Genomic DNA, 17,954 nt, shown 5'->3' with positions numbered 1-17,954 from the left:
TCTGTGAAGCGTTCCTGGGCATTGAGCCCCACTTCAGTTTGTGGAAGAAAATTTTCTTCGTGAAAAGATACAACTGCAGTGGTGGAACCTTTGTCATCGAGGAGTTGGGTTTGTTGTTCTTAAAAAAGTTAATTACTTCAACTTCCCAATGAAAGAGTCTGTGCAAGGATGGAGGCTGAAGTGGTTTTATATTAGAGACTCATCAACAGCCGACTCCCAGCTCCCCCAATTCTCCGATGTTCTGGAAGCCAAGCGCAAGAAGACTTGGAAAAATATCCTCTCACCCAATGAAAAACCAACAGTCGATAGGTTATTCGAAAGATTCCTTCGGATCAAGGAATCCGACGGCCAAACTGATGACGCGTAAAGCACACGCCCGTTGGGAACCCCAAGTGGAAGGTGTGATGCATACAGCAGCAAGTTTCCCTCAGTAAGAAACCAAGGTTATCGAACCAGTAGGAGACGAAGGCCACGTGAAGGTTGTTGGTGACGGAGTGTAGTGCGGCGCAACACCAGGGATTCCGGCGCCAACGTGGAACCTGCACAACACAATCAAAATACTTTGCCCCAACTTAACAGTGAGGTTGTGAATCTCACCAGCTTGCTGTAAACAAAGGATTAAACGTATGGTGTGGAAAATGATGTTTGTTTGCAATGAGCAGCAGAGAACAATGATTGCAGTAGATTGTATTCAGATGTAAAAGAATGGACCGGGGTCCATAGTTCACTAGTGGTGTCTCTCCAATAAGAAATAGCATGTTGGGTGAACAAATTACAGTTGGGCAATTGACAAATAGAGAGGGCATAACAATGCACATACATATCATGATGACTAATATGAGATTTACTTAGGGCATTACGACAAATTACATAGACCGCTATCCAGCATGCATCTATGCCTAAAAAGTCCACCTTCGGGTTAGCATCCGCACCCCTTCAAGTATTAAGTTGCAAACAATAGACAATTGCATTAAGTATGGTGCGTAATGTAATCAACACAAATATCCTTAGACAAAGCATTGATGTTTTATCCCTAGTGGCAACAGCACATCCACAACCTTAGAACTTTCTTTGTCCCGTCCTGCATTCAATGGAGGCATGAACCCACTATCGAGCATAAATACTCCCTCTTGGAGTCACAAGTATCAACTTGGCCAGAGCCTCTACTAGCAACAGAGAGCATGCAAGATCATAAACAACACATATATGATAGATCAATAATCAACTTGACATAGTATTCCATATTCATCGGATCCCAAAAAACACAACATGTAGCATTACAAATAGATGATCTTGATCATGATAGGCAGCTCACAAGATCTAACACGATAGCACAATGAGGAGAAGACAACCATCTAGCTACTGCTATGGACCCATAGTCCAAGGATGAACTACTCACACATCAGTCCGGAGGCGATCATGGCGATGTAGAGTCCACCAGCTGATGATTCCCCTCTCCGGCAGGGTGCCGGAGGCGATCTCCTGAATCCCCCGAGATGGGATTGGCGGCAGCGGCGTCTCTGGAACTTTTTCCGTATCGTGGCTCTCGGTAATAGGGTTTTCGCGACGGAGAGTATAAGTAGGCGGAAGGGCAGAGTCGGAGGAGGCACGGGGGCCCCACACCATAGGGTGGCGCGGGGCCCCCCTTGGCCGCGCGGCCTTGTGGTGTCGGCGCCCCGTGGCCCCACTTCGTATCCTCTTCGGTCTTCTGGAAGCTCCGTGGAAAAATAAGACCATGGGCGTTCGTTTCGTCCAATTCCGAGAATATTTTCTGTGTAGGATTTCTGAAACCAAAAATAGCACAAAACAGGAACTGGCGCCTCAGCATCTCGTTAATAGGTTAGTGCCGGAAAATGCGTATAAATGATGTAAAGTGTATATAAAATATGTGAGTATTGTCATAAAACTAGCATGGAACATAAGAAATTATAGATACGTTTGAGACGTATCACAAACCATGATAGGTACTGAGGTAGCCGCTGTGTTCTTAAAGCGTCGAGTTCAACCAATCATGTCTAGGGCCCATCCGATGTGGTTGTATTCGGGCCCCAAGGATGAGACCAGAGTAAATATCGCTGAGTTATCCGAGAAGGAACTTCTTGATGAAGTCCGGCGCCACAGTCTCTTTAGCCAAGAAGATTTGATCCCACTGATGTCTTCCCAACCGCCATTTCATGCTGACCACCTACCAACCGAGGTAAAATTTTCCCTTCGTGCTCTCATTGTCTTGTTTCTTTTGATTATTTCAATTGGCATTATTCTCACTTGTTTACTTCGACAGATCCCTATAGCTTCCGAACGTTTGCGGGACCTGTCGAATGATACTTCCGAGAAAAGGGATTCCTCAGTCCCTGTAATATCCCATACTGAAGAAAATGCAAGCCCAAAAGATGAACAAGATGATCCGATGAATCCTGAAGCTTCTTTCATCAATCCTCAATCCTCTACCGATGATATAAGTGATACAGCGGGGTCGATCCATGATGACGATGCTGATCATGCTACCTTTGTTGATGCAGCTGCGGAGAAGGCCGAGGCGCTGCCCTTAAAGAGACCATCCGGTGGCATTGCCGACGAAGATGATCTTTATGATTTGTAAGTTCTTACTACTTTTTCCAGGATTAGATTTTGACGACCATTCGTATTCGATTCTTACTTTGCCAGTTTCTCCCTCTTGTAGTGAAGAGGGTTTCATCGAGCCTCCGTGCAAGAAGGCAAAGTCTTGTACAAACATGCCGAATCCAGCAGCCTCCGAGGCTTCGACTCCTGCTGCAGCCCCCATGGCTCGAATTTCGACAGCTTCCTCCCTTTCCAAAGGGAAGGATATTTCTTTGACTGCCGTAATTACAGCTTCTCCTCCAGGGAAACCTATAAGCCTTCTCTGCTTTAATGATATATCCATTCGTGGTAACTCCCGAGTGGATCTTGATCAGGTTATAAGTTCTCCGTCTATAAATCATTTTTCCTTATCTCCTAAGGATTTGCGAGCTGTTATCTCTTCTCTGGAGGCCTTCGCCTCCCAATATACTTCTCTTGAAGTTGACAAAGCTCGGCTGCAAAAGGAGGTCGAGTCTTCTTCTTCGAAGTTGGAGGGTGCAATAAAAATAGTTGCTGAGGCTCGTCAGGAGGTTGATTCCTTAAAGGATGAACTCGAGGGGCTGAAGAGGAGGCTAAAGGACGAGGAAACATCCAGGCTTGTTGCCGAAGCTCGGATGATCGAAAAGGATGATCTTTGTTGCCAGTCTACTTTGGCCTTGCTCAGTAATTCCCTTTTGGCTTTTTTTTATTTTTGCTTTATTGATTCAGTTTTTAGTTAGTGAACTCCTCCTTTTTCGCTCTTTGCAGAGGCTGCCGGCATCCCTGCTGAAGTTCTGGACAAAGTCCCGAACAATTCTCCGGCAAATGCTTTGTCGCTGACCCTCGAGTCCCACAAGCTTGTTCAGGACCTTCTTCAGAAGGGTAAGGGAGCCATGGCGAGGATGCATTCGATGATCTTCCCCAAGGTTGACCAGAACAAGACCTTGGGGCAGCTGATCGATGCTTTTTCCATCAACACGAAGGAGGTTATTGAGGTATTCAAATGTACTTCGCGTACCTATGGTGCCCTCCTAGATTTTCAGCTTATGATGGGTCATGGCTTCAAAGCAAATATTGAAGGAATGTCCAAAGAACTGCCGAAAGACCAAGATGGACGATTTGTTGACTTGGGTGCCTTTAAGACCTCAGCCCTTAAGTGTGCTCGTCAGCTCCTTGAGTTGGTATCGGCAAAGAAATCGTCCATTGGACCAAGCTTGTCAAACCAGACCCAAGCCCCTTGATTTCATTTTTGTAATCTTGCTCGGATGAAACAATTTCCTGTCATAAGACCTCAGGGATTGTAACAAATTCCGTACTGGCAATGTTGCTAGTATCCTCTTGATATAACACTTTTATTTGCACACTCCCGATGGGAGTAAATTCCAGTGTTGAACCCATATAATCCATCATGCCTTTAATAACTTTTTGTAGGTTTTTCCTATGCCTCCTTTCGTAGTAACGGCGCCAGAAAAGTGCTTGCTGGCGTGTAGTTGATGGTGGTAATATTGCGGACAGTACAGATGCAGTAGAACAGTAAACAAGCAGCGATAGCAGTATTTAGGAACAAGGCCTAGGGATCATACTTTCACTAGTGGACACTCTCAACATTGATCACATAACAGAATAAATAGATAGATGCTAGACTCTACACTCTCTTGTTGGATGATGAACACCACTAACTGTGTAGGATTACACGAACCCTCAATGCCGGAGTTAACAAGCTCCACAATATTCGATGTTCATATTTAAATAACCTTAGAGTGCATGGCAGATCAACATAACCAAACCAAGTACTAACATAGCATGCACACTGTCACCTTCACACTACGAAAGGAGGCATAGATCACATCAATACTATCATAGCAATAGTTAACTTCATAATCTACAAGAGATCACAATCATAACCTACGCCAAGTACTTACACGATGCACACACTGTCACCATTACACCGTGCAGGAGGAATAGACTACTTTAATAACATCACTAGAGTAGCACACAGATAAATTGTGATACAAAACACATTGCAATCGTAAAGAGATATAAATAAGCACTGCACTATGCTCTTCATAACAGTGAATAAGTATTCTGCGAAATATAGCCTAAGAGACCCACACGGTGCACACACTGTCACCTTTACACACGTGGGACAAGGAGTCTCCGGAGATCACATAAGTAAAATCCACTTGACTAGCATAATGACATCTAGATTACAAGCATCATCATATGAATCTCAATCATGTAAGGCAGCTCATGAGATTATTGTATTGAAGTACATAGGAGAGAGATTAACCACATAGCTACCGGTACATCCCTTAGCCTCGATGGAGAACTACTCCCTCCTCATGGGAGACAGCAGCGTTGATGAAGATGGCGGTGGAGATGGCAGCGGTGTCGATGGAGAAGCCTTCCGGGGGCACTTCCCCGTCCCGGCGGCGTGCCGGAACAGAGACTCCTGTCCCCCAGATCTTGGCTTCGCGATGGCGGCGGCTCTGGAAGGTTTCTCGTACCGTGGCTTTTCCGTATCGATATTTTAGGTCAGGGACCTTTATATAGGCGAAGAGGCGGAGTCGGAAGGTCGACGAGGCGGTGACACACTAGGGGGGCGCGGCCAAGGCCTGGGCCGCGCCACCCTGGCGTCTGGTGGCCCAGTGGCCCCCTCTGGCCTCTCTCGGGTGTTCTGGAAGCTTCGCGTGATCCTAAGATGCTTTGGGCGTTGATTTCGTCCGATTCGAGAATATTTCCTTACTAGGATTTCTGAAACCAAAAAGCAATGACGACAATGGCCCTTCGGCATCTCGTCAATAGGTTAGTTCCGGAAAACACATAAATATGATATAAAGTATGCATAAAACATGTAGATATCATCAATAATGTGGCATGGAACATAAGAAATTATCGATACGTCGGAGACGTATCAGCATCCCCAAGCTTAGTTTCTGCTCGTCCCGAGCAGGTAAACGATAACAAAGATAATTTCTGGAGTGACATGCCATCATAACCTTGATCATACTATTGTAAGCATATGTAATGAATGCAGCGATCAAAACAATGGTAAATGACATGAGTAAACAACTGAATCATAAAGCAAAGACTTTTCATGAATAGTACTTCAAGACAAGCATCAATAAGTCTTGCATAAGAGTTAACTCATAAAGCAATAATTCAAAGTAAAGGTATCGAAGCAACACAATGGAAGATTAAGTTTCAGCGGTTGCTTTCAACTTGTAACATGTATATCTCATGGATAGTTGTCAATGCAAAGTAATATAACAAGTGCAATATGCAAGTATGTAGGAATCAATGCACACTTCACACAAGTGTTTGCTTCTTGAGGTGGAGAGAAATAGGTGAACTGACTCAACATAAAAGTAAAAGAAAGGCCCTTCGCAGAGGGAAGCATTGATTGCTATATTTGTGCTAGAGCTTTGGTTTTGAAAACAAGAAACAATTTTGTCAACGGTAGTAATAAAGCATATGTGTTATGTAAATTATATCCTACAAGTTGCAAGCCTCATGCATAGTATACTAATAGTGCCCGCACCTTGTCCTAATTAGCTCGGATTACCTGGATTATCATTGCAATACATATGTTTTAACCAAGTGTCACAAAGGGGTACCTCTATGCCGCCTGTACAAAGGTCTAAGGAGAAAGCTCGCATTGGATTTCTCGCTATTGATTATTCTCAACTTAGACATCCATACCGGGACAACATAGACAACAGATAATGGACTCCTCTTTAATGCATAAGCATTTAGCAACAATTAATTTTCTCATATGAGATTGAGGATATTTGTCCAAAACTGAAACTTCCACCATGGATCATGGCTTTAGTTAGCAGCCCAATGTTCTTCTCTAACATTATGCATGCTCTAACCATTAAATGAGTGGTAAATCTCCCTTACTTCAGACAAGACGGACATGCATAGCAACTCACATGATATTCAACAAAGAGTAGTTGATGGCGTCCCCAGGAACATGGTTATCGCACAACAAGCAACTTAATAAGAGATAAAGTGCATAAGTACATATTCAATACCACAATAGTTTTTAGGCTATTTGTCCCATGAGCTATATATTGCAAAGGTAGAGGATAGAAATTTAAAGGTAGCACTCAAGAAATATACTTTGGAATGGCGGAGAAATACCATGTAGTAGGTAGGTATGGTGGACACAAATGGCATAATGGCTGGCTCAAGGATTTTGGATGCATGAGAAGTATTCCCTCTCGATACAAGGCTTAGGCTAGCAAGGTTGTTTGAAGCAAACACAAGTATGAACTAGTACAGCAAAACTCACATAAAAGACATATTGCAAGCATTATAAGACTATACATTGTATTCCTTGTTGTTCAAACTCGTTACTAGAAATTATCTAGACCTTAGAGAGACCATTTATGCAAACCAAATTTTAGCAAGCTCTATGTGACATAGGCATCCCCAATGGGCCTGCCGAAGATAGTACCCGGGGTTTACTGGAGGCCCGCTACTCGAGGAATAAGAAGATTCGGAAGCCCAAGATATTATTAAGGGAAGCTAGAGTTGTAATAGGAAGTATTACTTGTAATCTTGCGGGATGAGTTAGGAACCTTCCCGGACTCTGTAACTTGTACAACACAAATCCCTCGGCTCCACCTCCTATATAAGGGGGAGCCGAGGGACAAATAAAGGATCAAATCATTGTCTCTCAAACCCTAGTTTTCATAATCGTCGAGTACTTTTCGGCTGAAACCTTCGAGATCTACTTGCCCTCTACTTCCAACTAAACCCTAGTCTACAACCCGTAGGCATTGACAAATTAATCCCTTGTCAATTGGTGCCGTCTGTGGGAATTAGAGGCGTCAAGGATCTGATCTCGATGGCACGTTCAAGATCGTCGACTTCATCAACAGCAAGCAACGCGATGGATCGAGGTAAACAGATCGCAACTGGTCATGTTGATTTTGTTCCTCACCCGCCCTCCTGTTTGGATGCATATGCGTATCTGGAGGAGCCTATGGAGATGACGTTCGGAAGATTTCACTTTCGCGTCGAGAAAGAGGGAGCGTATCATGTCGAAATTCCGATCTCGTCGGGATTGTCGGCCGTCGATTCCGATTTTTCGACCTCTACATCGTCAATCGAGTCAGGAGAGGAAGAAACTTCGTCATCACGCTTCATCAGCACTAGGGCAAGAGAAAAGCTCGCCAAGATCTTCAGCGACATGTCGCTTGAGTCATCTGCGGACTCTTATATAAGCGATGACTCAAGCAGTGTCGACAGCTTCAACTTCATCGATAAATCCACTACAGTGGGCAAGGTCTTCGCCAATCTCCATGATGGTGTCACCAAACCCAGCATAGATCTGAATACAAAGTATCATCAGATTTATGTCATCGGAGAGCCAAGCCGTGACCAGGAGGAAACATCTGAGGCTTTCGACGATTTGGGAAATCCATACGTCGATCCCTCTGATTTGCGACGAGGCCTAGGCAACAAATATATCGGGTCACAGCCGCGAGATAGAGTTCAACTTCCGCAAGCAGCATGGGATAGAGCCGCAAGAGCTATGGATGGCTCAGAACCAATGGCCACCACAGCCACGCCAGAAGAGGTACAAGCATATCAATATAGGCTCGCACGAGCTGCAAGGGAATTAGAAAAACAGACAGCTGCTTTAAACAGAAGAAGGGAGGCAGCCTCTGCATCAAGTAGGCGAAGGGCAGAGCTGAGTCGACAATCTAGAACTTCGGGTGATAGCCACAGGGAAGCTCAGAACAGAGCAAGATCAAGGTTACAAAACGTACCTGAAGGAGAAAGAGAGCACTTGGTTCAAAACCTCGACATGTCTTTTATGTCGATAGACACGAGAGGGAACATCATCCCCAAGACACCAGAAGCTGGGTATATGGCGACACAATCTTTCATCCTTGCATCCAGGCCACCCCCAGGAGATCCAAGGGAGGCATTGTATAACATGGCAATGGCAGGAGTTGGAGCCATGGGAACGGCGTTTACATCAACACCTCCCGAAGGAACAGCAAGGAAAAATAGTCCACGACCTGCGGCAGCAACAGCAGCAGCTCCCGAAGGACCAAGTGGAGCAAGGGACACAGCAACACAAGCAAGGGTCGATAGAGCGCGACAAAGCAGAAGGGAACATCGGCATTCCCCAGAGCTAAACGATGAGGATATGTGTGGTTTGCCATGCTTCACAAGAAGAGTCCGAAAAACTCGAGTCCCTTCGGGATTTAAGTTGCCTGATAATTTCAAGAAATTTGACGGCCTGCAGGATCCAGAGGATTGGCTAGTTGATTATCTCGAGATGGTGAAGCTCACAGGTGGAACCAGAGCAACAGCTATGCAAAGCATCCAGGTGCATTTGAGTGGAGCCGCGCGATCTTGGATAAAGAAACTTCCTCCAGGATCTATCGACAGCTGGGATAGCTTCGAGGACATGTTCGTCAAGAACTTCCGGTCCACATGCAAGAAACCTGCGTCATTAGAGGAACTGAGGGCGTGCCGACAAAAGCCAGACGAACCAATGAGAAAGTATATCCAAAGGTGGAATATCATCAAAAACTCAGCAGAAAATATATCTGACGAGAGAGCAATAGAAGCGTTTGTCGCAGGAATCAGGCGAGGAGATTTTGTCGAGGATTTGGGAAGAACCAATCCAAAGACAGTATCCGCGTTAATGGAGATAGCAAATAGATGGGCAGATGGAGAAGATGTTGTTCACAGCAAACGGCATAGATCACCAGAGGAGGATCGCGGCTGAAATTATCAAAGCAGGCGACATTTTCCTCGGCAGTACTCAAGCTATGATGCTCCAGGGCAAATCTCGGCTGGCTTCCGAGCAAGCGCCGGAGGAAACAACAGAGATGATTACCAGAGGAGCAATGAGCAACGAGGCGACAATAGAGATGACTCTCGAAACAATAGGCAAAATACCGGGCCAAGGTTCCAGAGGCCTTTCGTGTCTCCCGAAGAGATGATGAACGGGCCGTGTCAGATGCATTTTTTCCTCGACAGCAACGGAAAAAGACAGTCAGGACATCTGCAGCAGGATTGTCGAAACTTCCAGGCAATGCTAAGATGGGCAGGGCATGCTAATGCTCAGGCAGCACAGAGAAATCCTCGAGAACCCAGGAGTGAGATTCACTTGCCACCTCCTCTCGCGATTACGGACGAAAATCGACATCAGCTCAGAATAGCAGCAGCACCTGCACCACCGCCTTATGTTGATCCTAACTCTAACGGAGCGGTCTCGATGATTCAGAAAGGAAGGCCATCCAATAGAGCTCAGAATGTAATCTCGCGACAGGTGTTCATGGCAGAAAAAATGCCTCCACCAACAGTCGAGTATCTTAATTGGTCAGGGCAGGACATTGGCTTCACCATAGCGGACCATCCACAGCAAATTCCTCGACCAGGGCAGTCAGCACTCATCTTACCAGCAGTCATCGCAGGGTTCGACGTATCCCGCGTGTTCATAGATGGCGGCAGCAGCTTAAACCTTATGTACGCAGATACATTAAGGAAGATGAACATATCCCTAGCAAACCTGAAACCAACAGACACGAGATTCCATGGTATCACACCAGAGAAGCCAAGTTATCCGCTGGGGAAGATTAATCTCGATGTTCAGTTTGGGACCCGAGAAAATTACAGAATCGAGAGGCTGGAGTTTGAAGTCGTAGATTTCCCATCACAGTATCACGCTTTGTTGGGACGACCAGCATATGCTAGGTTTATGGCGGTGCCACATTACACGTACCTGTTGTGGAGGATGCCTGGACCTAAGGGACCAATCACAGTCAAAGGAAGCTTTGCCCTAGCCGATAAGTGTGATAAGGATTTTCATCGACTATCAGAAACTTTCGGGATGCAAGCCGAGTATATGGCGTCAAGGCTCACAACTGACTACGATGTGCTGCCAGATGTTGGAAGGCCAAATAAAGAATCAACTTTCAACACTGAGAAAAATTCTAAGGAGGTGCAGATTCACCCGACAAACCCGAAAAAGACGACGTCCATCGCAAATGACATGGACCTCGCATAGGAAAGCGCGCTCGTCGAGTTCCTCCGTGAGAACTGGAAAATCTTCACATGGTGTCCAGCTGACATGCCAGGAGTACCCAGGGAACTTGCCGAGCACCACCAAAACTTGGATCCACTAGCGAGACCAATCAAACAACCTTTGCGGCGTTTTTCAGAACCAAACCGCAAGGCTATGCTGTCAGAAATCGAACGACTAAGAGAAGCTGGTTTTATCAAGGAACTGCATACAGAGGCCACATGGGTAGCAAACCCAGTGTTGGTGCCGAAGAAAAACACTAAAGTCCTTCGCATGTGCGTCGATTTTACGTGTCTCAATAAACATTGTCCAAAGGATCACTTTCCCCTCCCGAGGATCGATCAAATTATCGACTCCACGGTAGGATGTGAACGTCTTTCCTTCTTGGATGCATATTCTGGTTATAACCAGATAAGATTGAAAGAAGAAGATGAGGTCAAAACAGCGTTTATCACACCCTACGGCGTGTTTTGCTACAGAACAATGCCTTTCGGCTTGAAAAACACGGGAGCAACATACCAGAGGATGATGCAGAAGTGTTTGGCGACACAGATTGGAAAAAACGTACAAATATACATCGATGATGTCATCATAACATTAAAGAAGGGGATGACGTTAATCGAGGATCTGAAGGAAACTTTCGACAACCACGACAAATTCTGCCTCAAATTGAACCCGACGAAGTGTTCCTTCGGCGTCCTAGCAGGAGAACTTCTTGGGTTTCTAGTTTCAGCAAGAGGGATTGAAGCAAATCCCGATAAAATACAAGCTATCGTAACAATGAGGAAGCCAACAAAGTTGAAAGAAATACAACAGCTAACCGGGCGAGTCGCAGCTTTAAGCACATTCGTAGCCAGGCTGGGAGAAAAAGCGTTACCGTTCTACGCTTTAATAAAGCAAGGAGAGAAGTTCCAGTGGAATGAAGAAGCCGACAGAGCCTTCGAGGATTTAAAACGCACAATCTTGACACCACCAATCTTGGTGGCACCAAAAGAGAAAGAACCTCTCCTGATATACATCGCAGCCACACCTCAGGTGGTTAGCACGGTGCTAGTCGTTGAAAGAGAGGAAGAAGCAAAACTCCATGGAGTACAAAGGCCGGTATATTTCATCAGTGAAGTTCTATCGCCTTCTAAACAGAGGTACCCGCAGTACCAGAAGCGCATATGGAGTAATCACAACAGCAAGAAAGTTGCGCCATTATTATTCGGCACACCCGATAATAGTGGTCAATGAAGCACCTCTTTCAAATATACTGAACAATCCAGAAGCTACAGGGCGTGTCTCCCTTTGGGGCATAGAACTTTCCCCTCGGGACATCACATATGAAAAAAGAAAGGCAATCAAGTCGCAAGTTTTGCCAGATTTCATTGCAGAGTGGATGGAGCTGCAAAATACAGGACCCCCAGATTTATCGAGAACTTGGACCATGAACTTCGATGGATCCAAGAGAGTAGAAGGAGCTGGTGCAGGGGTAATACTCATATCACCTGAAGGCGACAAATTGAAGTATGTCCTACGGATGACGTTCCCAAACGCATCTAACAATGAAGCAGAATATGAGGCTCTCATACACGGGATGAAGATGGCGAAAGCTTGCGGCGCAACTCGACTAAAAATCTTCGGCGACTCACAGTTGGTAGCTCAGCAAGTTATGAACCAATGTGATGCAGTCAATGATAGCATGATAGCATATAAGGAGGTGTACAATGAGCTCGAGAAGCTGTTTGATGGATGCGAAGTAAACCACATCAGCAGGTTGAGCAACGATGAAGCCGACTTTCTCGCAAACATCGGGTCGCAATGCCTTCCAATCCCGCCAGGTGTATTTTGGGAAGAAATAACAGAGAGATCCACAAAGCCAAAGAAGGCGCAGAAGAAAACGAAGGAAGAGAAAACTTTGGCACCCCTCAAAGAAGCTACGGATGACGAAGAGGTCCAAGAGCTGGTGATGATGGTAGAAGTTCCATGGATGCAAGCGTACATATCGTATATCCTAAGAAAAGAAATACCCGACGATCCAGTTGAAGCAAGGCGAATTATTCGACGATCCAAAGCCTTCACGGTGGTCAAAGGGGAGTTATATAAGCGAAGCATTTCAGGCGTCCTGCAAAGGTGCGTTACACCCGAAGAAGGAAGGATAATCCTAAAGGACGTGCATGAGGGAATATGTGGTCACCACGCAAGAAGTCGAGCTATTGCGGCCAAGGTTTTTCGGGCAGGATTCTATTGGTTGACGGCAATCGAGGATGCAAAAGAGATAGTACGAACCTGCGACGCGTGCCAAAGATTCGCCGCAAAACCTCATTCTCCAGCAGCAGAGCTGATGCCAATACCATTGTCGTGGCCCTTTGCCCAATGGGGACTTGATATGGTGGGCAAATTGCACAAAGCTTCGCCAGGAGGATATGAGTACATGTTGGTTGCTGTCGACAAATTCACCAAGTGGGTAGAAGCAAAGCCAATAAACTCACCAGACGCGGCGTCGGCAATAAAGTTCGTGAAGGGCCTCGTTTTTCGGTTTGGAGTACCTCATAGCATCGTGGCAGACAACAGCAGTAACTTTACAGCTAAGGAGTTCAAGGCATACTGCGCAGAAGTAGGCATCAAACTGCACTTCGCGTCAGTTGGACACCCGCAAACCAATGGCCAAGTCGAGAAAGCCAATGGTATCATCTGCAACGGCATTAAAAAGCGACTGCTAGGACCGCTTGAAAAGGCTCGACATACCTGGCCAGAAGAATTGCCAGGTGTTTAGTGGAGCATCCAAACAATACCAAACACGGCGACACAAGAAACTCCGTTTTTTCTCGTCCACGGCGCCGAGGCAGTACTGCCAATTGAAATAGAGCATGACTCTCCAAGAGTGACAGAGTATGACGAGGAAACATCACGAAAAGCTCGGGAGGACGATGTGGATGCACTCGATGAAGCTCGAGATGAAGTACTATCACGAGTCACCAAGTACCAGCAGGACCTAAAAAACTACCACAGCCGACGATTGCGGCCAAGATCTTTCCAGGTCGGCGATTTGGTCCTACGGCTCAACCAGCAGAGTACTGAAAAGCTCGAGTCACCATGGCTGGGCCCTTACGTCGTCACAGAAGTAATCGACGGAGGAGCATACAGGATCAAGGACAAGAAGACAGGGGTTCCCGAGAAAAACCCCTGGAACATGGCGCAGCTCGGCGGTTCTATGCTTAGAGTCGAAATATAGTCCTCCTCTGTAAAAATACAATGTACTGAATCGCCCGCGAGTTTTCAGTTTCAGGGCACCGAGTGGGGCTGGAAAGGTTTTTAATGAGGCGGGCTCGTGGTGCTGCAATATAATAAAGATAGTGGAGATATATTTCTCGTTCTTTGACATGCTCGGGGGCTAAATGCCTTCAAAGGTTACAAAATATACACAATATAGATGAACTAGACATACAAAAATATTTCGCCCTGGTACAAGATACCTCGCCAAATAGAAAATCAGGGGCTAACACCCATAAATATAGTATATTCGTTCAAATTCTATTGCTTTGGTCTGAAAACCTCGCAACAAAAATATAGAACATCGCCACCAAGACACTCGGGGGCTTGACGATCAAAAACAGAAAAAATATAGATATACATAGTTGGCAGCTTTACAATATAGATCATGTTTACAAATATACAAAGTCGCATCAATGAAGAAAATACAGCAAGAAAAAGGAAAAAACCCTCAGCGGATACCTAGCACATGGTCTATGGTTATTCGCTCATTGGAAGCGCGAGTACTATGCTCGGCATAGCTACCCTTCACAAAGAACTCAGCATCCATCCGAAGAAGTTCATCCATCATATCTTCGGCTACAGGAGTCACAAGATCATCAATTTTACCCATGTTTCTCTTCTTTTTTGACATCTTAGCTAGGCACTTGGAAACAATTTGATTCATGGGCAATTTTGGATAGCAAATCTTTATCATCATCATAGCAAACCTTGCGCCAGCAGAGAGTTGAGCTCGCACGAAGCCATGGATTCGAGGAGCATCTCGAAATTTCTCCATCAAAGCAGGAAGAGTTTCTGGCATCTTGTTGCGCGGGAACATGGTTCCATACACTAAAAACAAGGTCTTTGTATAGAAGTCGAGGAAATCACGGACCTGAGCCGCGCGATCTTGGAATCTAACAATTTGGCGGGTACGCTTAGGGGTAACCCAAAAGTTAGAACCATGTTGTGCAGCAAGTCTGAGTAGAACATTGGCTCGAGCTTCAACGCGTTGATCTTCGACAGAAGTATCCAAAAAAGAGCCTGGTCCAGCGGAGGAAAAATTAAGGGAAAATAGCAGGAATTACATCAAGTATGATTATGCATAGGAAGCATACCTGTCATGTCCAGACTGGCGTCACTCATTAGTTGAAGCATATAATTCTCTCGAGAAGAAGCTTCGGTAGCCTCAGCAATCGCGGCATCCTTTGCAGCAACAGCATCTTGAGCCTGTTGAAGAGCAATTTTTTCTCTCTCCGAAGATCTTCGAGACTGTTCCATTAGCACAAGCATTTGTTTTTCATGGATTGAAGTTGCTGGCGAAGTTCTTGCAAATCTTGCGAGAAATGTTTACTCGAAGAACCTTCGATGAGGCTATCATCGACGAGTGTTTTGTTCGAGAAGGAGGAAGCAGGAGAAGTATCGGTAGGGCGAGGATTTGCAGAGTAGTTATCAAATATCAACTGGAAAAGAAATCTCAATATCAAATGATCGCGCAAGATAGAATTCCATTGATCTTCAGGAAATTTACACAGACATTACAGAGAGAGTTCTTCAAAAGGACTACTAGGACAATAGTCGCCAAAGCTATTATGGCGACAACAGCGAAAGAAACAGAAAAAATAAAGAAAGAAAAAGAAGGGGCATTCAACTAGACCTCCGGCTTCGACGAGCTAGGAGTCGAAGTTGGCTTGATTCCGAGATAGGCCAGGATCTTCGTCGTGTTGGGCTTTGCCGCCCTGATCAGTGCTCGCCACTTCGTGGTCTCCATCTCTTCTGTGTCGCCCACTTTCGTCCAGTCGATAGTTTGCTGGCTGTCAGCAACCAAGGCGACAGTGCTTTCGACAGCAATCTTCATATTTTCTTGGTGCATCTTCAGTCCAAGATCTTCTGGTGGATTGAAGTCCTTAGCAAGAGCAAGGAAAGTCTTGGGTTCCGTTTTCTTCGGGAAGAAGTAAGGGAACAGCCGTGACAATCCTGCTTCAGCCTGTTCAATACCTTCACGAGTTTCTGTTCCATGAAACTCAAGGAGAGAGAGTGCATCGAGAAGAGGATCATTGTCGGGATCTTCAAGCTCAAATTCTTGGTTGGTTTTATCTGTCGAAGAAAATATATGTTGGTCGACAAGCAAGTAAAGAAAAGCAAGTCTAATGAAAAAAAAATAGATTGACAAACTTACTGACAAAGCGCCGATTCTGCGAGTTCAAGCGCTTGATGATCGCTTTTTCACGAGCAGCCTGAGCGGCCTTATGCTCGTTTAAAGAAGTTTCGGCATCATGAAGCCTTTTCTGCAGATCTTTGACACCAGCAGCTTCTGCCTTGGCCTTCTCAGCCTCTGCTTTAGCTTTGCCAGCATCAGGTTCGGCCTTCTTGCGAGCCGCCTCACTTTGCTCTAATTTCTGAGCAAGCGTGTCGGCAAGTTTGTTGGCCTCCGCAAGTTTTTCTGCCAAAATAGTTATAAATAGTCAAAATAGCAATAAAACAGGAGTAAGAAGTCATGAACAAAGGCAAGCAAGGAGTCAATACCTTCGGTCTTGCTGGCATACTCACGGTACCCAATGAATTGGGCACCAATGCGAATATGTTCTTTGATCAAAGGCTTTCAAAGAAAAAGAAAGAGAGCGTCGGTATGGGAAAAATCTGATTGCACAAAGAAGCAAACAGAGGAAATATAGACAATGACAGCAATAAATTAAAGACTTACATCATCCAACAGAGGACTCGAGGAGTTACCCAATTGTAGGGTAGGCTCCGTGATTGTTTCAACCCTTGTCCTTTTTGGTGAAGGGACAAGGGGGCTTGAAGGAGGAGTAGGAGCATCGAGGTTTTGTTGAGGAGGCGAAGATTCTTCTCCTTCAACTTGCACCTCAGAAACAACCAGAGTGTGCGACGTACTCGTACGAGCAGTCGCATCAAAAGCTGGCACTTCTTCCTCGTCACCACTACGATTAAATGGCAGCAGCATAAAAAGCAAGATAGACAAAAAAAATCGAGTACATAAATAAGGAAAAATAAAAGACGACTTACGAGCTGATGAGGGCTTCAAGGTATGGATCAAAATCCGCCTTCTGGCGCGAAGGAGCAGCTTCTTTGGCTTTGGAGGTGCCGGAATCTTCTACTTCAGTCCTCTTCCTTTTGTTCTTTGGAGAAACAGCAGGAGGAGGAGACTGTGCTGAGGTGGTACCCTCGGATTCAGCTTCCTTTTCAGAAGATCCCGCAGATTTTCGAGAACCTGCGGGTTCATTCTCAGGGGCAGGAGCATCTTGGTTGTCTTCAAGGACAACAGCTCGTTCTTCAACTTCTCCACCTTCAGGAAGGGGAGGTAGCGAGACAAGATCTGGATGGTTCTATATGAAAATAAGGGGGGATGTCAACAAAAGAGTTATGCAAAGGATGGCAAATCAAAATGAGTAAAGTCGATAAAGGTTACCTCGGGGAGCGCATTGGTGGCGCTGTATGGTCTTACGCGACAAGAAGAAGGGACAGGATCTTTTTTGCTGAGGGAGGAGATTTTTCGGACAAGTTTCTCTAAGTCCTTGACCTCTAAATTCACCGACAACCGATCCGCATCCTTGTCGCCAGCATACTTCCAGAGAGGGTATTTGCGAGCCTGAAGAGGCTGCACTCGGATTCTAAGGAAATAGGATGTGATTTGGATACCTGATAGCTCTTTGCCGCGAGTGTTTTGCAACTCGTGGATGCGAGTCATCAATGCCTCTGTCGCCGTTTTTTCCTCTTCGGTAGCCTCTGCGTCCCAAGAGCGGCGACGATAGATTTTCTCGGCACTGTCAAAAGGAGGAATATTGTCTTCAGCACATCCATTGTTTTCCTCATGGATGTACAGCCACTTCTTGCGCCACCCTTGAACTGAGTCGGGGAATTTGACGTCGAAATAATCAACTTCGGGGCGAACACAGATAACAACGCCGCCTAAATTATAGGCGACATTGGGAGAGCCATTGCGGCGACAAAAGAAAATGCGCTTCCATAGCGCCCAGTTGGGCTGGACGCCAAGGAAGGCTTCGCAGAGGGTGATAAAAATGGAAATGTGGAGAATCGAATTGGGCGTGAGGTGATGAAGTTGCAG

This window comes from Lolium perenne, chromosome 3, assembly GCF_019359855.2.
Source record: "Lolium perenne isolate Kyuss_39 chromosome 3, Kyuss_2.0, whole genome shotgun sequence".
Lineage (NCBI taxonomy): Eukaryota > Viridiplantae > Streptophyta > Magnoliopsida > Poales > Poaceae > Lolium > Lolium perenne.
This window is presented reverse-complemented; position numbering follows the sequence as displayed.